The sequence below is a fragment of the Temnothorax americanus genome, unplaced genomic scaffold (assembly GCF_048541705.1).
Source record: "Temnothorax americanus isolate GAGA-0224 unplaced genomic scaffold, ASM4854170v1 Scaffold4, whole genome shotgun sequence".
In the NCBI taxonomy this organism is placed as follows: domain Eukaryota; kingdom Metazoa; phylum Arthropoda; class Insecta; order Hymenoptera; family Formicidae; genus Temnothorax; species Temnothorax americanus.
In genome coordinates, this window is record NW_027509547.1 from 5,523,027 (window position 1) to 5,550,369 (window position 27,343).

At 43.5% G+C, this 27,343-nt stretch overlaps 1 protein-coding gene and 1 long non-coding RNA gene across 12 annotated transcripts in view; one reads left to right on the top strand and one right to left on the bottom strand.

The window, feature by feature from the left end:
• Pdm3 (POU-domain protein pdm3) overlaps positions 1–27,343 on the bottom strand; it is a 153,366-nt gene that overhangs the window by 109,106 nt on the left and 16,917 nt on the right. For 2 of the 5 annotated variants that reach the window (XM_077415239.1, XM_077415236.1), the window contains exon 1: positions 2,638–4,243. The exons of 1 other annotated variant lie outside the window; for it this stretch is intronic. The gene's annotated coding sequence lies outside the window, so the exon portion shown is untranslated. Of the gene's footprint in view, positions 1–2,637; positions 4,244–27,343 lie in introns of those variants that run through there. 2 more of the 5 variants (XM_077415240.1, XM_077415238.1) reach the window with 2 other exon arrangements.
• Positions 4,395–27,343, top strand: part of LOC143902398 (uncharacterized) — a 122,705-nt gene continuing 99,756 nt past the window's right edge. For 5 of the 7 annotated variants that reach the window (XR_013258358.1, XR_013258353.1, XR_013258357.1 and 2 more), the window contains exons 1-2: positions 4,395–4,772; positions 5,485–5,600. This is a non-coding gene — a long non-coding RNA (uncharacterized LOC143902398). Of the gene's footprint in view, positions 4,773–5,484; positions 5,601–10,589; positions 12,076–27,343 lie in introns of those variants that run through there. The other 2 variants (XR_013258355.1, XR_013258354.1) reach the window with 2 other exon arrangements.

Genomic DNA, 27,343 nt, shown 5'->3' on the forward strand with positions numbered 1-27,343 from the left:
TTGTCGGCAGGGGTTGAACCGAGTGAAGGGGAAGTCTTGAATGGGGAAGCCAACGAGAGCGGGAGCCAAGGGTGGTGAGAATAAGAGGAAAGAGAGAAAAGGAAGAGAGAAAGAGAGAGAACACACACAAAGAGAGGGATGCGACGAAATGATATAAGAAGGGGATTCGTTTTCTTGACCTCGACAACAAATATAGTGATCCTAGCGATCTCTGATTATGATTCTCTCGAATTAATTTGCAACAAAGAAAATTCTCGCTGATCTTTTCTCCATAATAATAAGTAATTAATAATTTAATTGCGACAATAAGACAATTGCGTTCGATCTTTCTGTCAACTAATTTTCCAACATTTAATTAAAAGAGAAATGTCGACATCACGATGGACTGTCATAAAAAATTGTTTAATATTTCTCATTTTTTATACGACATTGCGCGTAATATGTAGAAAGCTTAAAACAAAGTCTCTCGCTAAAATTCGACATCGTTTAGTCGAGATGAAACGCCTTGCTTTCTTTGTGTCGATTTCAACGCGCCAAACTCCAACGATATCGCGAGTCAAGTGTTTCCTTTGGGATTTTCTGCTTTCAACTCTCCGCGTCTATTCCCACCGACAATGATTCGCTTGGCCAACCTCGACTATCTCGCTTCCACTTTCGGTGGCTAGAATTTCCCGGTCTCCCTCTCTTCCAACTCCTCCAACCCTCTCTCTCGTCACAACCCTCCCGTGTTCCCGAGGCGGCAAGCAAAGAACTCTCCTACCCTCGGGCAGCTCACACTGATTTTCCACCCTCGTCACCCTTCCCGTCCACCACTATCACCCCCTCCTTCCTCCATCCTCTGCTTCTGCCTCCTCTCCACCCCCAGAGCTCACGCCGTCACTCGTAGTCACGCCACCAACACGTGCTCCTGTTTACCTCTCCGGTCATATGGTCGGGGAGATGAACGCGATGTATTCAACGTATTCAATATTGCCGTTTAATCACAAAAGATCTCAACATCTCGGGTACTCGCAACTCGTCGCGTCGCGTAAAAGAGTCACGGTCGGTCTCGCTCCGCGTGTACTTGGCGCGAGACACTACCGTGTCTCTTGATATATCTGCCAACAATATATCTCGTTCGATCGAAAACGTTCGTGCGGGTTCAGAAATATTATAAATATTTTTTCGCAAGAGGAAAAAAAAGAACGATATTGAGACGTAGATATAAGTAATAGGGATATGTATAAAAATCTATTTTGATCTCATTACTTATAAACCATTGGTAAATCCGCTATTGAATTTATTTGACTCTTGTGCAAACTTCGATTACCTAATTTATATACTTGACGCAGCCTTATATGCTCAGATTGCCGATAAATAACATTATTTCTTATATACAGTTGATGTAAAATGAGTTATTTTCCCAGCGATTGTCTCATCACACAATAGATTACTGCTTTGGCGATATCAATATAGTTTCCTTTACAAAACACCACTAACTTTTAGATATAAAATGAGAAACGATAGGTTTCTTCGCTAAATCTCATAAAATTATTAATTAATTAGTCAAATATATTTCCGAATTCTATTACATATTCCTCTTAAAGTAAATTTATTATAAATAAATTTGAATTATATAAACTTAGCTATTATTTTCAACATCTTAACAATTATATGCATTCGGAATAAATGACAATATTATATCGGCCAACTTAAAAATAGCTTACATCACACTCCTGTTAATCATGATAATTACTCGTGTACTGTGAGTCGTATCTGATACAATATCCACATGATATTTCTCCGCATTTCTGCACAAAAGACAGTGAGGACTGAAAGAATCCTACACGGCCGCATTACGTTTACGTGCTCGGCCGATCCCTTAATTAGCATTTCCAGGTCACACACTCGACGTAGACGCGAGTATACGCGGGCGCGCATAATTATCGCGCTAATTATTAGTACGTAGCTAAGTATCTGGATGAAATTATCACCGAGTTGAAGTGAAGCGTAGAGAACGAAACGCTGTTTTCGATCCCCTGCCAGCAGAATTCCCGCGCGACCAAGCTTTGGGAGAGGAACTTCCTTAATTACCGAGATTAACTTAATGATATCGAGCCAACAATTATCGCTCACGAGGCACGCGATTGCCACATGTGAATATGCGCGTACGGCAGTGAAAACAGACAGAGCTCAGAGTTGACTTCTCCCTCCTTTTTTCTACTAATAATTTCTAAGTTTGAACATGATCGGAATCATAACATTTATCCAGCTTTTATTAATATCAAATTTAATGTACTAACAATAAATGTTAGAGATTAACAGAAGAAAGCGCAAGAAAAGAAAAGATTCTGTCATTTTAAAAGATCTTATCCAATTGTTTGTTAATTGCCTCTTAAATTTATGACATGAAATACGTAAAATGTGAAATTAATTAATTTCCATTCCCGTGCCTGTTCCCGAGGTCGATCTAAACGCGCTTACACGCGCGTGCATGTGGTAACATGCGCAGGCGCGTCCGTACACGCGACTAATCGGTGTGCGAATGTGAGACTACACACGTGCAGCCGACCGGGCGCGCATTTAGAAGAACCGTCTAATTACCGAGATTAGCCTGGGCTTATAATAAGCAGGAGCGAACTCGTGCCTGACACTCACCTGAGGCGATCTGTGACTGATGTATTTGGGACGTCGTCCTGACGCGGATTTATTTAGCGGTTGTTATTTATCTCCGCCACGGTGCAATTCCGTCGCGGTCGTACCGATCTCCGTTCGCCGATCAAGCCGTTTGTCTTGCCCTCGTTCCTTCTCCGATGCCGCGTTTATACCCGGCTGATCCGTCTTAATTCCCTTCGAGAGATCCTCCTTCTGCCTGCCACCTCACCTCGCTCGCGAGTTTTACGATCTTCCGGTAATTTTCCTACGGCGAATATTAACAGGTCGTTCTGGGAGGAGTAGCGGATCGACGTCGAGAAACGGACGATTCACTGATACATCGGCCGCCGGTGACATCAGCCTACTTAATTACAACGGGTAATTGCGAGTAATTAGGAGCGATCAAGAAGCAAACAGTTAATTGCCCGCTGCTTCATAAAACACTACTCGATTGATCCCACCTCTTCGTTTCTCGAAACTCGAAAGGCGACCGAATGTTTTGAAAACTTTCGACTTTCGAACTGTTTTCTAGATGACCAGTGTTTCTTTTTTTTTTTTTTTTTTTTAACAAAACGATATTTCACCAAGTTCGATCTCTGACACGAGATGCTCTTTGTCACCGGACAGATAACCGGCAGATAACACGCTTTCCTGTGTAATGTGCTTTTAATTATTCTATTTACGCGCGTCAAACCATGCACTTCGTAGTTGTTGTCCGTAACGTGTAATTTTATGTTGAAAAACACTGATGATCCACGTGATGATCACGCGCGCGTCATAATTATCAGCGCACCTGTCGCGATAATTAGAAGCTTATTAGAGCCATAGTACTCGTTTCATCGCTTTCTTCTGTTCGACGGCATGTATCCTATCCGAGGACTTGCGTTTTTTTTTTTGGTCGAGGCCGGTAAATCGGTCCTGACACTCACGCTAATATCGTCGAGTCCTTTACTCGCCGTTTGATTAATTTCGTTTCATCTGTCCTACGCGCTTGTCGCGACTCAACGTTTCCATGCATTTACTCCTAATTCACATTCGGCAAACGCGAAGCAGATCGGAGCGATCGTCACGGCCACCGTAATTTTAAAATAGCTGCTAACGGAGCGATGCAACTGTCAACAGAGTCAACTTCTCCGACCGACAATTATCCGATCGCACGTTTCACTGGCCAACTGTCACAGAGTTTGCCGCGCTTATAGCTGTCCCGCGGGGCGCATCGAAAGAAGTCCCACCCCTGCGGCCACGTGCTGATAGGCCGGACAAATCGGCGCACGCAGCTGCAAGTTTAAACTCCCTTATCACTCTCTGTCCCACAAACACTATAGCTTTTCACCAACACGTTGTGAATGATCCTTGCGAAGGAGGCGTCGATCATTCGATCCCGTCTGATTCCTCTTCTGGCGATCAGCTCGAGCTTTCCGATCTCAAGTAAGATTCTTCCGCAATCGGCACTGCGGACGACGATCCCGATCCCACGCGGGTTCAGTGTCTCGGAGAAGGCGGTCGACTCACTCTTCTTCGTGTTCTTGCTCGGGCAGCGTGGTCGTGCACGTTGCGCGATTAGAGCTCGACGCGAAAACTCGGACCTGAACCCTGACGGTCCGCAGTCTGGCTGCGTAGTGGCCCCGGCGTACAACCGAGGGAAGAACAGCCCGCCGTGACGGCTCTCCCGCCTGGTGGATAGTCGCCGTAGAAGGGGTAATGGAGGCGGTACGATGGGCGGTACCGATGCGCGGAGGTGGTCCGCGAGTTACTCGCGAGATCCCGTTGTTATGATTGTTATGAGTGTCCGAGCTGCCTCCCGCGATGCACTTTGGGGGTGGTACAGCCGCGAGAGGTACCTCTGTCCGTCTCTGTTTTTCCACTGTGTACCCATCTCGCTCGCTCTGTAATATAACCACCACGAGCTCGAACGAGCTCGTAACCGTGATGCAAATCAGCCCGACGGGGCTGGTGAGTTCGCCGGCGGGGATGCCCGGGAGGAGCGATCGGGACCGAGGACTGATACGGACTCCGGAGAGTCTGCTCAGGGAGGAAAGAAGATGATCGGCACGTAGGTAGCGGTGTGATTTTAAGGACTAATCGGTGGAATCAAGAGATACTGCAAGGATCAGTGCTGTCTGTTGGATTGTTGAGCGGTAAGAAAGTCGCTGGTAACATTGGAGAACGCTTCGTCAGCGACGTCATACGTTGTAAGAAAAAATTGAAAAAATGCGCTTTTGACTCTAAAACTTACATTTTGTGATCGGTAATGTTTAATAGAAATAGAAGAGTTTTTATACGTAAACGTTCGCTAACCAGTCGTGATACTACTTATATAAGAAAAACTTAACGTACGAGTTATAATGTAGAATTTTTTCTTATTATGATTAAGGTATAAGAAAAACTTATTTATGTGTATATAAACATAAATTATAAAGACATGAAATGCTTTTTAAGAATTACTATTCCATTCCAAATACACGCAATAGTTTTGCAATTAGAACGTCTTCAATTAATAATCTTTTCTTTAATGCTTCTATAAAATATTTTATATTTAAATAAAGCCTCTAGAAAAAAAGAAATATTTCTTTCACGTATTCACGTAGTGCTAAGTCATTGAATTACAAGAAGGAAGATTTACGCGAGTCGTTTCGTATTCATATAGATTTCGCGACTATTTATTAAATAAATTTACTGCCTGGGGTTTGAGTAAAAATTGCGCTAACTTGAATTAAAAGCACATCGAAGATGATTGACGCATCTACTTTCTTTCTTCTTTCCCTTTGAGATATTGGATGTAATGGGCGCATAACCGTAATGATAACAATGTGATAACAGATGCATTTTATTGTAATATTTTATCTCTAGTCCTACCACGGAAATTAGTGAGATCTCGACGACGATGACGGCCATGTCACTTCAATCGTTGCTTAAGATGGATGAGGATACTCGTAGTATTGTGACAGAATCCTAACACATGATAGGTACGTATCGCGGAAATAGCAGTTTATTTCTACATCAATTCCTGTCACGTAATTACGAACTTTGGATTACTTTATATCAACCAAATAACTCTATTGATATCATTTGAATCATGCGGTTATTAACTTTTATGGATAATTACAACTGCGTCGGGGGACACGACATTCTTGCGCATTCAATCCTTTGATGTGGTGACTAGAAGGTACCACGGCTATATAAAATTTTAATGACGCTTAACGGGTTAATATAAGATTTTTATATTAAGTATACTGTTTTTTCAGTAAGATTTATACAGATAAAATGCAAGAAGTGCGTTTTATGCTGCTTACGATTTAACTAAAAAATTTACGTCTGCTGGGGTATAAATAATTTCCAAACAATGTATCAATGTCATTTTGACAACAATAATATTTTAATATCATATTAAGCTTTGTTAAGCTTTTTTTATAGGCTTAGGTAAATTAAGTATATTGTAAAATTATGATTAAAAAATGTAATAGGATATGTTTGGAAGACTTATATTTTTAGTGACACATGAAAGGATTAGAATTATTTCTGGACTTAATTTCTGCATTATTTTTTCACTAATTTCGATTAATTTCTTTTAATTCGTTCTATTTCGATATCGAATGTTATACATATATAAATTCTAGTTCCGTTCTTAATTCCAAATCAGAGCGAAATCACTTGACATGATTCGATTACAAATCCATTCCGACGCGTACAAAACTGTAGGCGTACGAAGTTACACGCTGCACGAGCTGGAAGGGTGCGTTTATTAAGATAGAATTTTACCCCTTTCCTGCCTACGTGCCGCCCTCGCCGAGGCCGACGCCACTGACACCGTCCCTCGGTGTTTTAATGCTCTCCCCTCAATTTCTCTGACGTCGACCCCGATCATATTCCGGCGTGATTCGATCCTTAGACACGATTCGAACGATGATTTTGTGTAAAAAAAATCAGTTCATTTGTTCTTAAAATTTTTTTCGCAACTTCTATTACTTTTTTAAATAAACTAGACATCATATAGACGCGCGCTTCGCGCGCGCTATTTAGCTTTAATATTACACATAACTGTCAAAATATGCTATGACAGCCGCTCACGAAGTTAGCGCAGCAACAGAATCAATCAGCATCGCGGAAAAGAGCCAACAAAGCAATTCGAGACTTTCGAGAAGACTTCGAGAGATGCGAGTATCGATTTAACATGCCTTTTTTTAGAAAGAATTCTAAATTAATTATAGTTATCTAATATAGTTATTTAAAAATTGGTTGTTTCCTGATCAATTACCAAGCAGAATTAATAATTATATATTCTAAAAAGATCTAACCTAATGGCAAACTTTTCCTTCATTTGCTCAGTAAATTGCAATCCGCTAGATCAAAACATTAATCTATTTATACATATATCATGTTGTATAATATGATTATATCTATAGATATAGGTAAAGCGGTTAGTTTTTAAAATTAAACGTACTAGTTTGAAGTGAAGCGTATTAATTTTGAGATTTGAATATTGTCAGAATAAATAATGCGAGTTATTTATATTCCTCTATAACTAATGCAATGAACAATCATGTTTGCTATTTTTGACAAAATCACTGTAAGATTAATAATAATAAATACAGCATTTGGAACATAGTATCATGATATTTTAAAACTGAGCATAGACAGATGCTAAACTTTTAGCGCAGATTTAGCATAAATATTATAGATATATATATAGCCAAATGATAATCTTACATAAATAACACTATGATCTTTCTTTAATCTTTTCCATTTTAAGAAACATTGCTGAAAGGCTTCATAAGAACGAAACGATTAATATACAGATGTATCGAGTCATATATTATCACTCAATGGGGGTCAATGAAATTCAACGCGTGTATCGCACTCGTCCTTTTTCCTCAACGAGTGTGTACGTCGAGCATCGACGTAGAAGAAGGGAAAGTCTCTTACACGAAATATACGAGGAAATGAATGAATACAGCCATCCTTCTTCCACCCGAAGGTCCACGTGCTTTTCACATATAACTCGTCCCCGTGGAGGCAGGAGTGTAGCCAGCTGGTGGTTGAAGTTGTAGGAGTCGGCAGGATGTGGGTCTCTACTCTCTCGCCCTGTTCCTTCTATCCCGCTTTCCCGCTTTCCCGCGCCCCTCTCGCTCGCACCGCATCAGCGACACTCGTCCCACTTCCTGCGAACGTGCCTGTCCTTCTCCCGCCTTCCGACGGTCTCCCTCGCTCTTCCTCCACACGCCGCCGACTCATCCCCCGTGCTAGGGTGCTTCGTCTTTCTCCCCCGTCCCACCGGATCGATTAAAACTACAAAGTGTTGCCTCTCCATCCGTTGGTACGCTCATTCGTGGTCGACTACATTGCTCTGGCACTCTCCTGGCGGCACTGGGTTACCAACTCTTTCCCGGCTCTCTTTCTCTCTCTTTTTCTCTCTTTCTCTCTCTCTTTGTTCCTCCACTCGCGTGCTGTTCCGTCTTTTTCCTTTCAGCTCCACCGCCGTCGTCTCTTTTTTCGTCCTTTTATCGGAGGATCTCCGTATTCATGGGCGTTCGCTTCGCTTCCTGATAATCCCCGCGTAAAACTTCTCTGTCCCGTCGGGATTGCCCTCGCGCGCACCTACCTTTCCCCCTTTCGCTCGCGTGAGGGGACATCGGTCGTGCGCCACTTCTCACCTCCAAGTTTTCGTTTCACGAATATCAAACAAAAGACTTCTTTGCATTCGTTTATTAAATTATTTTGGTGATTGACGATCAAAGATATCCTCGAAGCAAAGATACCCTAGAAACACAATTTGAACAGTGATTTCCTTGAATCAAATTATTTCACTGGAAACTTATGTTGCTTTACATATATCTTGTTTTATTTATGTATTTTCTCAATCCTACATTTAATTATTTAAATATTTGCACAATTGTAAAATCATAATTTGTCGCAAACGGTAGCAATATCATGTTCATTTAATTAACGTACGTTACTAGCAGCGAAATAGATGTTGGCCAATCGATTTTAGGCCAAATGCAACCACTCGCATTGAAATAAAACGCACGTAGTCTCTGTAGTAGCAAGCCAGGAAGATTAGTCAGATCTTCCTCCCGGGTGAAAGGTAAAGCGCGATTATATCCCCAGGGCCCTGTCAGTATCCTTCCCGGAGCCTTGCTCGCTTTAAGTCGCAGCAACGTGGCTAATAACAGAGCCAGTGAAGCCAAGCGGTCTTTACGACCATCTTCCCAGAAGTATAAACCCTGGACCCTCGCCACCATTCGTCCAGCTACGTCCCACCTCTCCCGGAGCATCGTACGGGGCCGCGAAATTTTGCAAGGGCTAATTAATGCGAAAGGCCCCGACAACAAAGTTGCTTGCGTGATCGCTCTCTTAAGAATCGCCGCCGCGCCGCGGCCCGACCGTGTAGGAAAACACGAAGAAACAACCGATCCGAGAGGAGAATGAGAATGAAGACGAGTAAGAATAGAGGCGCCAGGATGAGTCGGAACGGACGAAATAATGACCCATAGCGACGATCAAGTTGAATGTTATGAATATTTTTTTGTCACGAATATATATTATATATATAAGATCCTCGCATGTTCGCGCGCGACTTTCTTTATATGCGCAGCGGATGCAGTACGGGCCGCAAGACGAAGATGAAGCAGAAAAAAGAAGTATCCACGCTTCTGGCGGAAGAACTTCTTCTTCGCGTGACCACGTAATGAATGACGGGAGATTATTCTCAAAATTATTTTCTTATGTCGCCTCCAACTGCGCGAGAAGAAGCGTTAGCAGGTGTTCGACAAAGATAATGCTCGGAGATGAGCGCCGTGTACAAGGCAGGTATTTCGGACGGAGCTATCTAAAGGAACATTTCTTTGTGATCGTTTCCCCACTGACCGATAATTTCGCACCTCATTGTTGGATAATAACCGTATAGCAACATTGTGGTATCCTTTCGATACCCACTTCCGATCAAGAGACTTTTTCACACCGCAGCGGAAGATTTCACGAAGCACGAACTTCGTGGGACATCGTCGAAGTTGGGTGTTTCTTTTACATTTGCTGTGCTTCCTTTTTACGATGGTATTGAATTACCGGTCCCTCTCTCGGTGCCTCCAAAACATTTCGAATTTATGACTTATTCTTTATTTTTGAATATTCATGATGGCTGTCTTTTCTTCGATAGTTTTGCTGTCTGGTGCAAATACAGTGCAAAAGTTTATCGAAGATATTAAAAGTTTGTAGACAAATTTTTCTGCAGTAATCTAGGCACCAGCTAGCATGCATTTGCTCTAGTGTTATTACATTAAGACTTAACAATAATATAATAATTTATAACGCAGTAAGTTATAGGCATAAAAACGTGTATTACACTTGTAAATGATAAACAGGGTTACCCGCATCTCTCTCTTTGCAAGGAGAGACAAAGAACGTGATCTGAAGACGTCCGGTGTGATGCTTCACTGCGAAATTTTAAACTGATGTGAAATCTTTTTGTTCAACGGCTGAGTTTAGAGAAACAGATATTATCCTATTATTCTACATGTATACAAAGCAGTTCAATTTTAGCTTAAATTAATTTTAAGTTTATACATATAACACATTTACTTTGCGCAATTCTGTCTGACGGGTTTGTTACATATTAATTGGTCGCACGCAAACTTATGCAATTAACGCACATCGATATAATTAGTCGAAAACTGAAGAAGTTAGTTTTAAAGAATTACTTAACTTTTAACTGACTCTTCACAACTTTAACTGCTATCACTTATAACAAATATTTTGTAGTATGTTTTGCGTAATTCGGCTCAGTTTCACCCAATCGCGTCATTGTTTTAAGCAGGTGTCAATTATTACCAGGCTTAATGCATTCATTTCACGCGATATTTGGTTGATGGCCCGCGTTAATTTTGTCCTCGTTCAATCGACATTCGGGCGCTCTTAAAGATGTTCATTCCATTATTCATCCCTATTCTCGTTATTTTCAGTGATCCCAATGCTTATGCTACATAGCGTGCGACCGACCGGTCAATACTTGCTAGACTCGGTTGAAGACGAGTCAGCTCGTACCTTCGCACCGCTTCCGGACAATATTTAACCGCGCTTCCCTCCCCGGTAGCTTCGATCATTAAACGTGCGTATATAGCCTCATATTATTGCAATCCGCGGCCATAATTTACGTCGTTTTATAGTTCAAACTGCAACCTACGTAGGCAGCGGCGCTCAAACCTTTATAGAACGTGCTATTCTCGTTCAAGTTGTACTGGGTGCTCATAAAGTTTGCCGACTGTTTCCTCCGACGCCAATGCCGACGCATGCTCAACTCATAAGAGAGTATTTAATTCCACGCCGTTATCACCACAGGTTTAATTAAAGAACGCGGAACTGAATTTTTTAAAGCAAGAAAAATCAATCTTCTAATCTATAATTTGTGCGATGTTGTAGAACTTGTAAATATTTGTTTATAGGAATTCAATATGAAATAAAAGTGGATAGCGGTTTATTTTAGTAAACGTACGTTTTGTTCAATCCATTGATGGTATAGGTACTAATGAAATTATGTCTTGAGAGAGAGAGAGGGAGAGAGAGAGAGAGAGAGAGAGAGAGAGAGAGGGAGAGAGAAGCAGAGAGAATTATTGGACGAAATGATTGTAACAAAGTTTTCCATGATACAAAAGTATATTCAGTTTGACAGTTCACAGGCACGTTGTGAAACTTTCATTGTTTCCTCTCACAAGGAACGGAACTTATTCACGCACAGGAGTGAAAGAGCTTTCAGGAACACCAGTCATATTCGCGAGGGCTTATACGAGTGCAAGTGCCGGTGCCTCGAGAATTGAGATATACTGTTTTATAGGGAATCATCTGAACGCGGGGGGGGGGGGCTCTTTTATGAAGTTACCACGAAGGAGCGGTTGCTTGGAAAGTGGTTACTTTGAGCGGCGGGTATCTACTTTGCCAGTACGACCGTTCGCTCCGGGGACGAGTAAGCTATTACTGAAATTACTGACGATCCGACGCTCGCAAATCAAAATTCGCGCTTTCTTTGTCGAGATGGAGATGCGCGAGTCGAGCGGCATTGTTAGGATTTATTGCCAGCTAAATGCCGCGATTTCGCAAAAGAAACGCAACGCGGGAACAGCATCGCCGGCTGCATCTCGTACCTGAGAGAAGTGTCGGTATGCCTAAATACCGTAAACATGTAGAGAAAGCGACGGGATGATTATTGCGCCGATTAAGCCGCGTTTCTTCAAAGATCTCGGATGCGTGCGTTCTGAATACTTCGCGGTAATGCTAACGGAACAATTTCTTATCATACTTATCATATTTACAGTGTATTTCAACTATAACCATTGCACATTTCGAAACTTTGATGTGGTAATCACTGTATGTGTGTTCATTTTTTTATAAACTATCTTGGTCATTTTCCAGTATAAATTTTTCAAGCGCTAAACCAGAGGTAAAAATGAGGATATACCCTTCAGATCATCGAGTTCTAAAAAAAGATCTTGCATCACTTTTGTCACTTCTTTAGCAATCTTAAATGTGTGACAAATAAAGACAAAATAAAAATACACGTTAAACCTGTTATATATAAAGGTGTTAAATTTAATGAAGCTTATTTTCTAAAATACCTGCGTTTTTCTATTTATTATTTTGCGTGTTATCTCTTAAACAATCTTATGCTTGTATTAATTACAACATGCGAAAAGTGCGGTGTACTCGGAGTAATGAGAACATCTACGAGGGGCGCGGTGATTTCGCGGGCCTACAGGCCGATATGCGGCGCACGTTTTGACGAAGGTCGAGCAACCCGTACTTGTCTTTATGCGTTTCGCTGCCTACGGTTGGAGCGGACCAAAATGTCGTAATTTCGCTTCGAGCTCAGTTTTACTCGGACACCCGCCGGTATCGCCGTGTAACGGAGGAGGCGAACGTCAGTTTCAGGGATTTCGTTCGGAGGCCACGAACGGAGAACGCCTGACCTAATTTACATACATATAAAGCGCATTCGATGTGTTTTAGGGGCCGTAAATCGACGCAGCTACGCGAATCGTTAAACCCTTCCTTGCCGCAACACCCCGGCGATACGTGCGGGAGAGAATCCCGTAGATACCGTATACGTTGATATAATGTTACATTGACGCGACGATTACACGGAAGCGTTCTCCGTCCTTCTCCGGCTTATCACGCGCATTGTGCGTGTTCTACATATGAACGTACATATATGTACACGTATTATACATATATATCCACACAGTATACGTATAGACGTGAAAAGCAAGTGAATTGATCTAATCCGGTGTAAAATGTATGATGGAGGATTTGATGCGAGATCGCGAAAAATGTCCAATTTTCTCAAACTTAGCCGGTACCGCGCACGCAATGCGGCGATAAGCCGAAAGATAGAAAGACCGCGGTCGCGATTGCACTCGGTGCGATTCAACGTCGTAAAATTCACACGGAAAACCTTTGTTCCTCCAGGAACTTCGAAAACAGAGAAGCTCCCCTACCTCGCGCCGAGTTCGCCGGCGGCACAGGTCCAGCGTGCCGCGCTCGCAATTTTTCTAATTATAGACGATTAATTTTTACGAGCGCACCGTAAAGCATGACAGACAGGTGTTTCTCTGAGGGAGGGAGGAGGAAGCCTAAGAAGAGAATATTCGGAGCAGCGCACGTTCGTGGTCTTACGCGCGCGGTGCGCAGGCAGTAGGGGAACGCTGTTGTTGCTGGTCGCTGTTTCTGGTAGTGGTAACGCTGGTAACGGCGATGGCATCGTCGGTGATGGGCCCCTCATTGGTGGTAGTGCCGATAAAGTTAAAGCCACTGGCGAACGATGCAGGGGCCGCGTAATGACAACGCAGCGCGTCGTAAACGCGTTTATGTCCAGATGAGTTGCATTATAGTAATATCTGCCAGCACCCAGCGGATATTCAGCGCCTCTTCGGCAGCGTTACCATTGCATGCTCAACCGTTTCGCGATCGTTTTTCTTTTCGTTTCTTGCTGAGCTTCGGATCAGTTTTGGTCCTCGTTTTACTATTCGCGTTAACCGATTATACTATTTGATCAATTAAAAGTTCTCTTCTTTCATATTAAGAAAAATTATTGGACATAGCTCTCGAGTTTTTAATATTAAGATGTCGAAAAGGAGACGAGAAGAGGATATAAAGTATCATGTTTATTGGCCTACGTGGATTGTACTATAACTGCCAAATACGATCTGCCATATATAGTAATTATTATCTAAGCTCTAAGCTTCATTTTGATACACACAATCGGTTGTATATGTAAATCAGCGCACAAAGTTCGCTAAAAGTCATAAATTTCGATGTAAATGGTGTTCGATTAATTTGAAGATATACCTCAGATATGCCAGAAGATAATTTGCCCTTTTTTAGAATCTTGTAATAATATCTACATACCGCTAACGCGTAGAGACATCGACGAGTGGCGACTCTTTACTGCCGCGCTTCTCACTTTTTCCGTAATCTCCGAACTAAAATTTTTCCTCAACGAACTCCTCGTTCTCCGCCAGTATCAGGAGGTTGTTTCCACTTCGCGTCCACCCCTCCTCGATTCCTCTGATGTTCTCCTTTTCGTCTTGGAGCGGTGGTCACCGTCGTCCCGCTACCTCTCGGCTGTTATAGTCTCGACAGACTTATTTTCTCACAGCAACGCTGAGAATACTTCCGCGGAAATATCAACACGCGTAACCGATCGGTTTCCATTGCGAAACGCAAATAATCCGAGAGCACATTTTTAGAACGGCAGTGAGTACCCCGGATATTACATGAGACGATAAAGAGATAACATCGAGAGGGAACTGCTTGGACGGTATAAAGGCGACATGGAGGGTGCTCGATGGCTGACGAGGAAGAAGGGGATAGAGGGAGGAAACGGAGGAGCCGAGCCGAGGGTGAAGGAGGAGGAGAAACGACGAGATGGCAGAGTTGTAAAGTTCTGCGCGTGACACTGGGTTATGTTATGTTCCCCGCGTTTGTGTTGGCGATCCCACGGATGGTGGCCTCGTGGACGCTATAGTTTATTCGTAGGTATACATGGTTAGGTGGCACGCGGTATTGCTCATACACTGCGTTTATGGCGCATAACCGAGGTGGCCGCTCGCACAGATTATTTTGGCTTGATCAATTTGATAACTCCGTATAGTTACGCTTGCCTTACTGATTACGCACGCGCGCGCGCGCGCGCGCACCCCTCTGAAAGGGTTAATATTTATTACGGCCGATGCGCGTATAAAGTTTCCCGAAAGTAATACTTTGTGTTTTAATTTAAGAAGCGAAGACACTGTTGATACGACATTGTATCATTACTTTATTCTTGTCTATCTTTATCACGGATCGCATTTTTTGCGGCAAATACCCTCATGCAAAACAATCTATTTTGCAGAACAAGTTTTTATATAAAATGCACGTGTGAAATGCAAAAAGAGTTGTGCTTCTTTTTGACGTATCATAAAAAACTCGCTGCGGCAGGTGTGCCAGGCTGGTCGCAGCCCTTTTCCCTTCCGCTTACTCCGAATTCTTCGCATTTCGAACGGTCCCGCTAATTGGGTCGTAATATTAGGACAAACACGTATTCGACGCCGGTCGGTCGTTGTCGATCGCTATCTACGATGTCGTTTGCACGCGCATTGATAGCGAGGTCCATTCTCGCATCGTCGCGTCGCTCGCGCGTAGTTTTTTGCGAAACCTTCGATGGGTGTATATGTCCGGAAAAAACAGTAAAGTTAAAAGGGGCCAGGCCTCGAATGAGCGACGCGTCGAATAATTATGCGCCCTCCCTCGTTTCGGAAGACACCGTTCAGGCTTTTTTACGAGGGATAAAGTCAGCCCTACGAGGTCATAACTTAAGCACGAATACGGACTATCTGTTACGACTTGATGGCTCTCAAGATGCAAGCTTTAACCTTCCCGGGTGGATATTGGCATAAATTAGGTTAACCGCGTGCGGCATACTTCTTCCGGGAAGCCGCCATAAGCGTAGACGTTCACCTTGTTGCATTTTTCATGGGCCAACGACGTGATTAAGGTGTTGACTCGAGAAGGTGAGATTCTCAATTCGTCCGAACAGTTTTTTACGTTCGACGTGGCGATATTTTTTCTCTCGAAAATGAACGTTTCTATTCTAAACTAATGTTTAGACGTTCCTAGCTCAAAAACGATATCGATCGGATTAGATAACGATAGTAAAAAAAAATAAACCACGTAACTTACGCGCAAATAGATGGCAAAGAAAAATGTTCGGACCATGTTTCATCTCGCGCACACGTTTATCGTCCGCGCACTGTAAAATTTACACCGTCTCACTTCCGAAACGAGTGGGCCGACAGTCGCATAAACGCGCGCAACATTTTATTTTATAACCCGCGGTCCCTTGGCTCGGAGCCGGCAAATAGTAAAATATTAGTTATTGCTGATTTTGCGAACGCCTAATAAAATTCTTCGTGAAATAAAATCGCGACTCGACTGGCCCGGTCGAACCCGATCCACACGGCACGGTTCACAGTTAATAAATTTTTCTTCCGCAGTTTTGGGCATTTGCACAAAATTTGTCGCTCCGCGCGTTTACGATATATCGGCAATGCGACATTATTTTTCGCGTAATTTTATTAGCCCCGTAACAGATATATGAGTGATATAAAAGATTATAAGCAACTAGAGGGAGTCTGGATCTACCACGATTTTTACTGCGGTCCCATTTATTTTTCGAACTGACGTCGTTCTGATAGAGCATTTTATACTTTCGCAGATCTAACCGACTCGAGAGAAGAATTAAGCACGGTAATAACATCAGCCTAGGACTCAAAATTTCGAGTGTGTTCATCCTTAAATACATTTGTTAAAATGTATCCAAGATAACCTGATTTGAAAATGGAGGGAAAAAGTTATTCGGGGACCGGGGTCATCGACAAAATTAGACAGTTGCGGATAATAAGCCGACGATTATATATCCTCGTCCAATTAAAGTCACTTAAGGAATATTCTCTTAATAACGTGCAACGATTAAATAGATGTATGTATCACAACGTGGTATTGCTAATGCTTACAACCAGATCTAATTCCATCAATTAAACGTTTCGCTGATAATCATGCCCGTTTTACGTAATTGCTTTAAGACGCGCCAATGCAACTTCGGCGTGCGTCTTCGCGTGGCATCGGCCACAGCTTCAGGCGGACGCGGGAAGGGGGGGGGAGCGAGGAGATACAACAATATATTGTATTACGTTAATAAACTATTCCTATTCCCGTAGAAAATATGTCACCGCCTAAGGGCAGGTGTTGCGAGTGCTCCGCGAAAATTTTCGAAAATACACGCATTTATATCTCGAGCCATATTTTTTTGGCGCGTTTACGCCCGCTACGGGCGGGGTGGCGCATATTTATTTTTCGAATCTATCGTTTTACCGTAGCACGAAAAAGCTCGTGGAACATTTTCGGTGCCGGCCTTTCAGTGCTCCGCCGCGACGACCTAGGGAAGCATTTCATTGCGTTCGATACGATGGTAAAAAACGCCCAGGGATCGGACAGTAAAAAATGTAACTGGTAATTTAGTTAGCCGTTGCGAACTGGACGGCGCTGGGGCGCCCGGGTGTTGGTGGACAGTAATAGGGCGTATCTCGTATCTGTCCGGAGCTGACGGGTTTTTATGGGTTTGCGAGATGCGCGGATTCATCATTCGATATATTACAGCGAGAGCAGCCCACCACCTCCGATGTCACCGCGTTAACCTAACGACCCTTCAAGGCAGAATTTTAGGATTCGCCCGGCCGCGCGAGCGTCGAGTCGTTTTGTCGGCAACGGGGAATTTTTTTTCGAAAATGGCGTGCGCCGCTAACGGCGCGCGAGTATCGCGTGCATCGCCCTCGGTTCCCTTCGTTACAATCATCCGCGTTTTGCGAGCGACGATTAATCCGCGACACATACCTACGTCTTTTCGTAACAAAACAAAAAAATAATAATTCGCCTAATTTTAACAGCTCCGAATTCTGTTGTCCGCCGCGTGCAACGATTACGTCGTTTAAGGAATTATACCGCTTTTTGAAATAAAACTGAAAACACGTTTGATACATAGCCCTTGATGTTTCTTGAATATCAGTGTGCAGCAATGACGCCCGTTGAAACTCGAGGCGTCAAAGTAGTCACGCGTGACGCGCCAAAAATTTACAAAAATTGTCAGCGCCGTTCGGCTGTGCGCACGAAAAAATTTCAAGACAAAATTTCCACTAAATACTCGTCGCTGCTATAGCTTCCAGTTTCCGATGCGGAACGATTTTTATACGCGTATATATCGTGAAACGGGAATAACGGAGTGGGAAACGTCCTCCGCCGTTTCTTGCGCTATGCTACGTTTTAGAATTCGCGACTAATGATCACTCCGACGTGGATACATTTTTTCCCCCAACAAGTACGATGCAACAGAAAAAAATATTTGATCATCCCCGAGCACCGAGAGTGCACTCGATATCCAATTCAGTTGATATTCAAGTGCTGCGCGTGTTTCCACATTTTGATTTCTGTGTAACAGAGTACCTACGTACGCCTATATTTATTGTCTGCAAAGACAACAAATATTTTTTTCGAAATCGCCCCGTTCGTATCCAGAAAAAATCTATCAACGGCCATCACTTCTGCCGCCCACTCCTCTCCGCTCTTCTATCTCGCGCATCGCCTCTTCCGTCAAACGCCGTCGACATAATCGACGTGAATCGCAATGAAAAATTTTTTTTCCTGCGGATGGTCTCGATCGCGTCCCCGATCGTCCGATCGTCGGCTGGATAATTGTCGCTCTCTCTACCGACGACGCAAGACACGCGACGACACACCGTGCCAAAGTTTCCTCGTAACGGTCTATAGGGGTGAAAAAGGGCCGCGAAGGGCCACATGGAAATCCGATGCGCCGGAGCATCGACGATGCGATTCAGATGCAGGTGGGCGGGCAGGCGGGCAGGCAGGCAGGCAGGCAGGCAACCGAGTAGGTAGGAGAGATCTACTCTCCTGCTCCGTTTCTCCCCATCTTTCTCTCTCTTTTCCGTTCTACCTCTGTCCCTCGTTCCCTGCCGTCGCTCGCCGTCTCGTCACCCTCATCCCCCGCTTGTACCGCTCTTACACGCGCGTGTGCTCGGACGGACGCGAAAGTGTGCCAAAAACTCTTTTGTAGCGATCGGAAAGAATGGTGGCATTGTTTGCTCACTTGTGAATCGACTCTAATGGCAAAAGTATGTGAAATGATTGTGAATCGAGATTACATACGCGAAAACAACGCCGGCCATCCTCAGCGCGCCTCACACCGCGCGCGCACGTCTCCTCCGCTCGCGCGGCGGAGGTATATGCGCGCCACGCGCGCGTACTTGGGTATACGCGTGCATGCGTGTGTATATGCGCCGTACGTGTGTGTATGCGGGCGCGATGCTTTCACGCACGTGTGTGGAAAAAAAGCGGCCTGGCGCGCGGGCTGGTGAGCGCGGGCGGGAGGACGTGGATATTTTTTTTACGCGCAACGAGAGAGTGCAGGGAGAGACATGCATTCGACTGGCCGGGGGGGTAGGTAGGGGGCGACGGCGGGAGACCATGGGACGAGAGGATGAGAGGTGAGGGCGACGTTCGGGGGCGTGGAGGAGGTGGCAGAGGGTGGCGCGGGTGGTCCACCCTTTGCCGTCGATTTTTCGGGGCTTTTTTTTACGGGCGACGGCCCTCGCTTGCCTGGATGAACGAACACGGGGAGGAACATCAATAATCTACAATCAAACTGCAGATAAAGCTACGATCGCCCTTTTGTGAATGTTTCAATAAGAATCGACGTGACGGACAACTTCCTGCCCATGGACGCGCTCTTATGCGCTACGCGTCACCTTACACAGAACGGTCCTGTCAACCCTTGCGGTATAAGTGTGTGGCCCTCCACAAAATTAAATATAGAAAAACAAATCGCGCGAAAAGTAGCGCGCGCGGTGCGTAGACGCGCGCGCAACGTCAACGATATTTATTACGGCGCGTTACGTAATTACGCCATAAATACGCGTTCATTTGAAAGCGCGAAAAATTGTTCATTACGCGATGCGCGTTACTGTTGACGCAATAAAAATTACATTACTTGTGTATCTCGTACATTTGTCCGGGCCCGCACTTTTTCGCGACCCCCTCTCGTTTTTGCGAGAGGCACCGACTATTTTTTTGTACATCGCCCCTCACGTTACACCGGTTCCATTCGTTCGCACGGAAGTCGGCCGTGTAAATTGCGAGTTTCGTGATAATTATGCTATGCGCCACGCGGCAATCCCGGCGCGACGCGCGCGAATATATTCCCGGAGCTGAGGAGCAGGTGACCGCGCGATCGCCCCGGTGCCGCTGCCGGTTCGTTTGCCGTACGAGCTCGATCGAAAATAATGCGACCCGATAATTGGCAGCGAGCAATCGATATTCGATTCGTAAGCACGGTCAATAAGATTCCCGGTGTTCTTCTCATTACACGCCAGCGTTCGCCGCGCGGCCGGCGCGGCTGCCTCTTCACGGCGTGCATGGCGTGGCGAATCCGTTCGGCGGCGTATTGGCACGTTAATGTTGAACCTTTTTATTGTAAATACGCGTTGCTTATTCAGGGGCGACCGTATTTACGAGGAAGAAATTAATAGAAATAAGAGCCACACGTGTTTCATGGGTCAGTGCTTTTCCTTTGCAAAGGGAGCAAAAAAAGATTGCCACGGAAGTCGTATAATATTTCTTTATTTAAATCAAACCCGGTATTTTAATATTGAACCGTCTCCGTTGAGATTCTACTGTTCTCCGAATAATAAAACGTCATTGACGAATAAAATGTCTCAATTACATGCTCATTAAAAAACTGTGTACACACACCCCCCAATTATAGTATATATAATATATCCGCGAAATCGCTGATCGATTCATTTACGCGCGTAAATGAAGGATAGATATACAAAGATAAATCCGGCAATGCATAATCAATTTGACACGGCGGACGGTGAACAAGTGAGCTTGACTGACGCGAAGAAACATAACGAGTCGCCTTACGAGTCATCACTGTCCCCTTAGTTATACGACTGTGTGACTATAAAGTCGTGCAACAAAGTACCAGGAGTCCCGTCGCTTTCGCGCTCACGAGGAGCTCGCGAAACACGCGAGAAACCGACGAATAGGCGAGACCCGACTGCACGCTGCGACCGTTAAGTACAAGGATATCACTACTAAAATCGGCCGTAAAACAGATATACCCTGGCCTGGTGGTGCTACAAACTAAATTTACATTTCGATATACGGCTCGATAAAAATGTCACATCTCCTACTGTGGTTCGTAACCGAACTGTCGCGGAGGTTGCATAGGGGCACGAACGAGCTCGGATAATTTCTTCTCTATGTAACATGAATCTTGAAGATATTTTACGGCGCGCTCTTCAGCTATGATTCTCATGATAAATCTACATTAGGTTTATGCCGAGAACAGAGACTTTGCTCCCCTCAAATTGTAGTTAAAGTCGAGTATGCTGGGCATATTATACGCGCTGTAACATATATATCTATTTTTAACAACTTTTATGCCGTTAAATAGCAACACGGGTGTGCTAATAAATTATATCACGTTATTCCATTATTAGTGGATAATGCTGCTTAATGACACGCATTCTAGATTCAAAAAGGGTCCGATTATAAGGACGATAGTCTCCCGTTTTCTCTGTATTCTCCACGCGAATCGGAATTTGCAAAGCGTCGACTCCGCAATCTTGAAAGTTTCAGATCCTTTTACTCCCCCCCCCTTTTTCCCTCCCTCATCTCATCCCCGTCTTCGGTTCATTCGAGTCCGTTTTGCCGCCCTTCGAGGCCGGGCTCTTCGCAAATAATGTATAGAAATTGCGAGGCTCATCTACATAAGTAATACCGCGTTAAGGAAAGCACCAAAGGCGCCGGGGGTAAAAGGTGGAAGAGGTTCGAGGGAAGCAATGCGCGGGGGGGAGCAAGGGGGCGACGGTGAGAACGGTACGTACGGCTTGAAACGAAGAAGAAGAGGAGGAAGAAAGAGGAGGACGGGCACCGAGAGAGCGGGCAAAGGGTTCCTCGCATTAATTGTGCCGAGAAGAGATAAGGAACACAATGTTTGTTAACTTCCACGAGATGTATAAGACGACTAAAGCGATCCGCTTTGTGGCGGCTCGTTTTCCCTCGGCGGGGAGAAACAAAGGATGGATTAACGGTCGATCGATAATTATTATGCGAATTTGTTGCACGCGTCTCATTGAACAAGCTTGGGCAGGCATTAACCATTTTACGAGCTTGATCCGAGAAGGGTGGTATTAGAAGAAAAAGACAACGAAAATATGTTGTAGCTAATTTTTTAAAAATTATTTCCTGTTGCAAAAATGAGAAAAGAGTTATCTTCGGTCTTTTTTAGTACGCACGCCATACGGTACACGTTTAATAATAAAGTAATAATATACTCATTTAAAATTTAATTATTTCAAAATTATTTCAACATTATGGTAATCATTCTCTGCGTAACTAGACCTTTTTGCAATAATTGCGAAAAAGGAATAATTGCATTAATGATCCGTCTAGCTACGGTTTCGCCGTAAAATCGCGTGAAATTGGCCAGGCCGCGACAAAGGAACTCATTGTAAAATCGTCGATCATCCAGTGAATCATCGCTCTCCTTCTGCTGTCACGCCGTTAACCGGGCGATGACGATGCCGCGAGTTAAGGGGTTGGGATAGAAGGTGGTCCAACGTGAAGCCGCGGGGGTTATGGGGGTTACGAGAGACGGCAACCCAAGTGCCGAGCGGAATGGAGAAAAGATAGAGAAAGAAGAGGGGGGAGAGTCGGTACCCCCTATTTATATTCCGGCTAACCCTCCTCATCAACGGCGTTCATCTTTCCTATTAAAGTAGTAATTTAGCAGGAAATTAAGCCACGCACTCGCTTCTCGCGGCATGGCACTTGCTCCACTCTCTGTGGCATCCGTCTCTCCCTTTCCCCATCTTCTGTCTTTGTTCGTTCTATCATCGATTCTCTCCGTCTGCCCTCTCCGTCTTGCCTGTATGACGCTTGCTCCGTTTTGCTTGATCGAGGCCTCTTCTCGTCTATCTTCTCTTTTCATCGCAGCCTCTTAGTCGCATTTTCTCTCCTCTTTTCTTATTCGCTTCTCTCTATAGCTGTCCCTCCCTCGCTCCTTCATACGCTTTTCTTTGTCTCGCATTCTATTTCAACTCGTTTCGAGCGCGGAAGGAGGAAGGAGTATCTCATTGTCCTGTGCTTTTTGTCTCATAAATTAACACTTTTCTCATTAGTCGTTAATATTTGACAACCGAGGAATTATGGTCTCGGCGTAAATGGTAAAATGCGAGAATTATAGTTCTGGTAGATAATTATGGGTTGTTGGATTGCGAGGCCCGTGATGAGAACATTTCATTGTCGATCTTACTCTTCGGCGACTGATTGACGGCTGCTTCTTAGAGCAAACTTAGTTGATGGAAGCGAAGAAATTGACAGCAACGAAGTTGAGAAAATATTACAAAAACTTTAATAAAATTTGAAAAAAAAAACGACGAACATATGTGTATGAGAAAAATTGTTTTAACATATATTATATTCTCCGCTAGGCCTAAATATAAAATGTCTGAGTTTACTCTAGTACCATTTACAAACATACACACAAAATAATTAATATCTTACGTCAAGAGAGAAAAGTTTTTTATAAATCTTGTCGATCTAACGCACGTAAAAAAAAATCAGAGCTATTCGTAGAGGTGCTTAATCGCGAACTAAAAGTATCGCAGTGTGCGATTTGTTTGTGATGGTCGAGAAAGAATAAACGGCGGACGGCTCGCGACCGTCGGCAAAGAATATTTTAATTGCCGCTCGACTCGTGAATTTCGTGCTCATATTCGGCGTTCGACTGATTTAAGCCGTACAGCCGAGGGGTTGCTAGCATTCGGTGAGACAAAGAACAAAAGCGCGAATAGGGGTAGCCGATGGTTTGGGAACTCGGGTGGATGCACAGGGTGGGTTGATCCTCGTATGAAGGGCTGTCAAAAACCTAATGAGAGGTGTGACTGCACATGTTCGCAAGTCTCTCTCGCGATTACTCAGATTTTTGAACGAAATTAAAATTCAAAGATGTGATTCACTGTACGCGCAAATGGAAAAAGAGAGCTCGGCGGGTGGCAAAGTGCTTTCTCAAGCGTGAAATTTATATTAAAAAAAGATATCATTTCTTTTTTTGGGGGGGTGAAAAAAAGAGCAAATTCAATATAATACAAAAAGAAAATAAAAAGTTAAACGTATTTAAATCTTTAAACATAATTTGCTGTAAAAAATTACGTAATTGTACGTTATATATAAATCGTCTTTTAAAGAAACGTCTCGTTGGATCAAAACATTACTGATATAAATAAATTGGCAATTTACTGACCAATATGCGACATTCTTCCCACAACTCTCTTCTAAACGATTAGACGGTCAATATATATTAAAAGAATTAAATAAAGCAAACATATGGAATACACTTTTTTTCGTATACAAGCCATTTTTATTGAAAGTCTGCGTCCACTTGAATAAGATTCGGTTCAGTGGAGTTCTGCATGTACCAGGGATTTGTTTTATATTAACACACAATATCAGGATTTGGTGTGCTGAACATTCATTCTTAGCTATCAGTCGGTAAAATAAATTGTCATGGACTATACGTATTTTGAATTATATTCTACCAGAATAGGTAACACACATAACAGACAATATATATATATCTATTCTTGACATTTTTATATGTAAAGGGGAAACGAAGCTCTGCGAGCTATTGGCAAGCTCTTCAAACGTGTCGTGTGTCATTGTACTCATAGTTATTACGAATGCTAAATACAAATACCGTAAATTCTCGATACATTTCATCTTTTCATTTTTTAATATTATATTTATCCTATTTTTCTTAATGATGCTCATTAAGAAATAAGTAAATAAATAATTTTCATATTTGTATGTATTATTATCCTCTTACACTCATCATTCCTATATAGCGCAAAGAAAATAGCATGTTCCTTCCAAGTTAAACTATGTTACGCACCTGTCCGATCTTTCTCTGTCAAGTACAGAAAGCATATTGCGAAAGGTATCATGAACGCGTTGTCGCGCTGCTCGACTCGTTCGGCGAAGCCATGCACGAAAAAGTTTCACACGGCAGTCAGTCATAGTCGAGCGAGCATGCTCTGCGAATCGCCAGTCTCTTTCGCTGTCGGATTCACGAATTCGCGGCACCCATTTTAAATCACAGCACGCCACGCGCGCTATGGGGTGTAGACAGAGCGGAGAGACAGAGAGGGAAGCGAAGGAAGGCGAGGCGAAGGGGTCTCCCCATAAAACAATGCTCCCACATCTGTCAGCCTCTTCTACTTCCTCTCCCCTCGTAGGCCGCCCCTTCAAGCCCCTAATTATACCACCCCCTTACTCCCGAACCGCCATCGCGTATACGGCTGTATTATGCGTCCGGACCACTTGGGCACGCACGGGGCGAAGGGGAGATGCCCTTGTAAAACGACAGTGAACAACGGTCAAGACGCGAGCGTAAACTTTTTTCCGTAACATCTGCAACCCCCGGTTGAAGGGGCAGGAAAAGGAGAAAGGGTCGGCAAGTAAAGTCGAGACGCTCTCGAGACACCGCCGACGCTCGTGACGGTCTACCGAAAATTGAAGAAATGCCGACTAATATGGAGGCGTATATATATATATATATATTAATTTTTTTTTTTTTTTTTCAAAGCACGGCAATGCAATCTGATAGTGATTTCGTATTTTTATATTTTTTAATGCGGCGCTGACAATTTCTGCCATCGCCGTTGGTTAAAGAGGCATCCATGCGAAAAATGAATTTTATTAAATAATTTTTCGAACGTATATGTTTAATTAATTTACTATTTATGACTGGGCACTAAAAGATACAAAATAATAGAATAATTTTTTTTTTTTTTTTTTTTTTTTATTATATTATGTCATATCTCGGATATGTATCGACGCGTGAGAATGTTTCGAATGAGCGCGCAGAAACCTTGATATAAAATAAGTATGATTCCGGCGGCAGAAATATTGCGAATTCATCGTTTATAGTAGACGCCTCTCGAACAAGACGGCGAGGCTTAGACGCGGAATTACAAATCGATCGAATCGAAGGGGTTCCCTGAGCGCTGCGCACAGAAATTAACATCGTGTTTTTAATGCTGGGGATAATTGTAAGGGTGGAATTATACGAGGGCTGCGCCGGCGGCGGGGCTCCCTACGTTGTCACAGCGGCTCTCACCCTAACTTCGGAACGATGACGAATGAGACTTTGTCTCATAAACGAAAAACGAATGCTAATGTTAAAGAGAATTATAATATGCATTTAAAACATATTCAACCACTCGCTCGAGACCTTCAGTTCGTATTCACGAAACTAGAAAAAACTGTCTTTAAATTGAAACCTCGGATCGCAAAATACTAGAGAAATATTTAATCGTTTTGAGATGATATACGAGATTTTGAGATATGTATATGATTGCTAATATTCGATATAATGACACGTATAATTTCGTTTGCAGACTTTAGTCGAAAAACAATGTCTTCGTTAGCACGAAGCACCACTGGTGCGTTCTAAGGTGACTCACGACCACTCAGCGGTTCAACTGCGCGTGAACCCTCGATTCGACAACTCAGCCGTGCTCGTTACGTGTACCGCGAAAATCAGTTCCAGTATCCTAAACTGGGTCTATGAATAAATCGATGCTCGATATGATTAATTTGGTAACGTTCTCAAACTCGTAATACTCAAGAGAGAAGGTAATGAGCGCATAATATATCTCCTATATATAGAACAACATTAGTAATTGACATATTTCATTATAAGATAATTAAGTAAAAGCAATTCAATGAAGAAGCATGCAGTTACACAAAGTTCGCGGCAAAATTTATTTCTCATTAGCAATTATGCGCTTGTTCTCCTGTCAAATTACTTATCAGTGAGAATAATAACCTTAATTTTTACACGAAATATTGAAATATAAAATTAATGCGCTACTCCCGAGATATAAACGACTGTATAGGCTCATCTGTGCGCGTCAATTCGTTTATGTGTTCGTTAAATTTCGCTCGCAAACTCCGCAGTTGATCCGCGAGCTTGGATACCATTTTAAACCAGCCCGAAATCAAACAAGCGAAAAACACCCCGTGCTATATGTGACTAAATTCGTAATAATGACAAACGGTGTCTAAAATGTATCCGAGTATGTTTGCATGTAGCGGGAAGCGCCGCTGCAGTCGATGTAAGCCGCGCCGCACTCGTACATTCGTTAGGTTGCGGGTTTCAGATTAAGGGGTATGGCCGTAGAGAGAGAGAGAGGGGTAACGGACAGGAGGGAGAGGGAGGGGCTAGTAAATGTAAAAATATTGCTGAATCGGTGCAGATAACGGTTTCATATGTGGGCTCTCCCTTTCTCTCTCCTTCTCTCACTTCCTCTCGCCGTTTTTCCCCTCCCGGTCTTTCTCCCCCGCGAGCGACCCTCACTGATACGGTGCGGGACTTGCTTTGAAAAAAATGTATCTCGACTCCGGGCGTAGTGATACGAAAACGTTTTGCATTTCAGCGAGCACGATGGCGAGCGCTGCTCGTTTCGCCGGTAACGAATCAAACGAATAACTTTCGACGCGCGAATCGTCCGCGACTTTCGTGGAAAACATCCGTACGATACTGTAC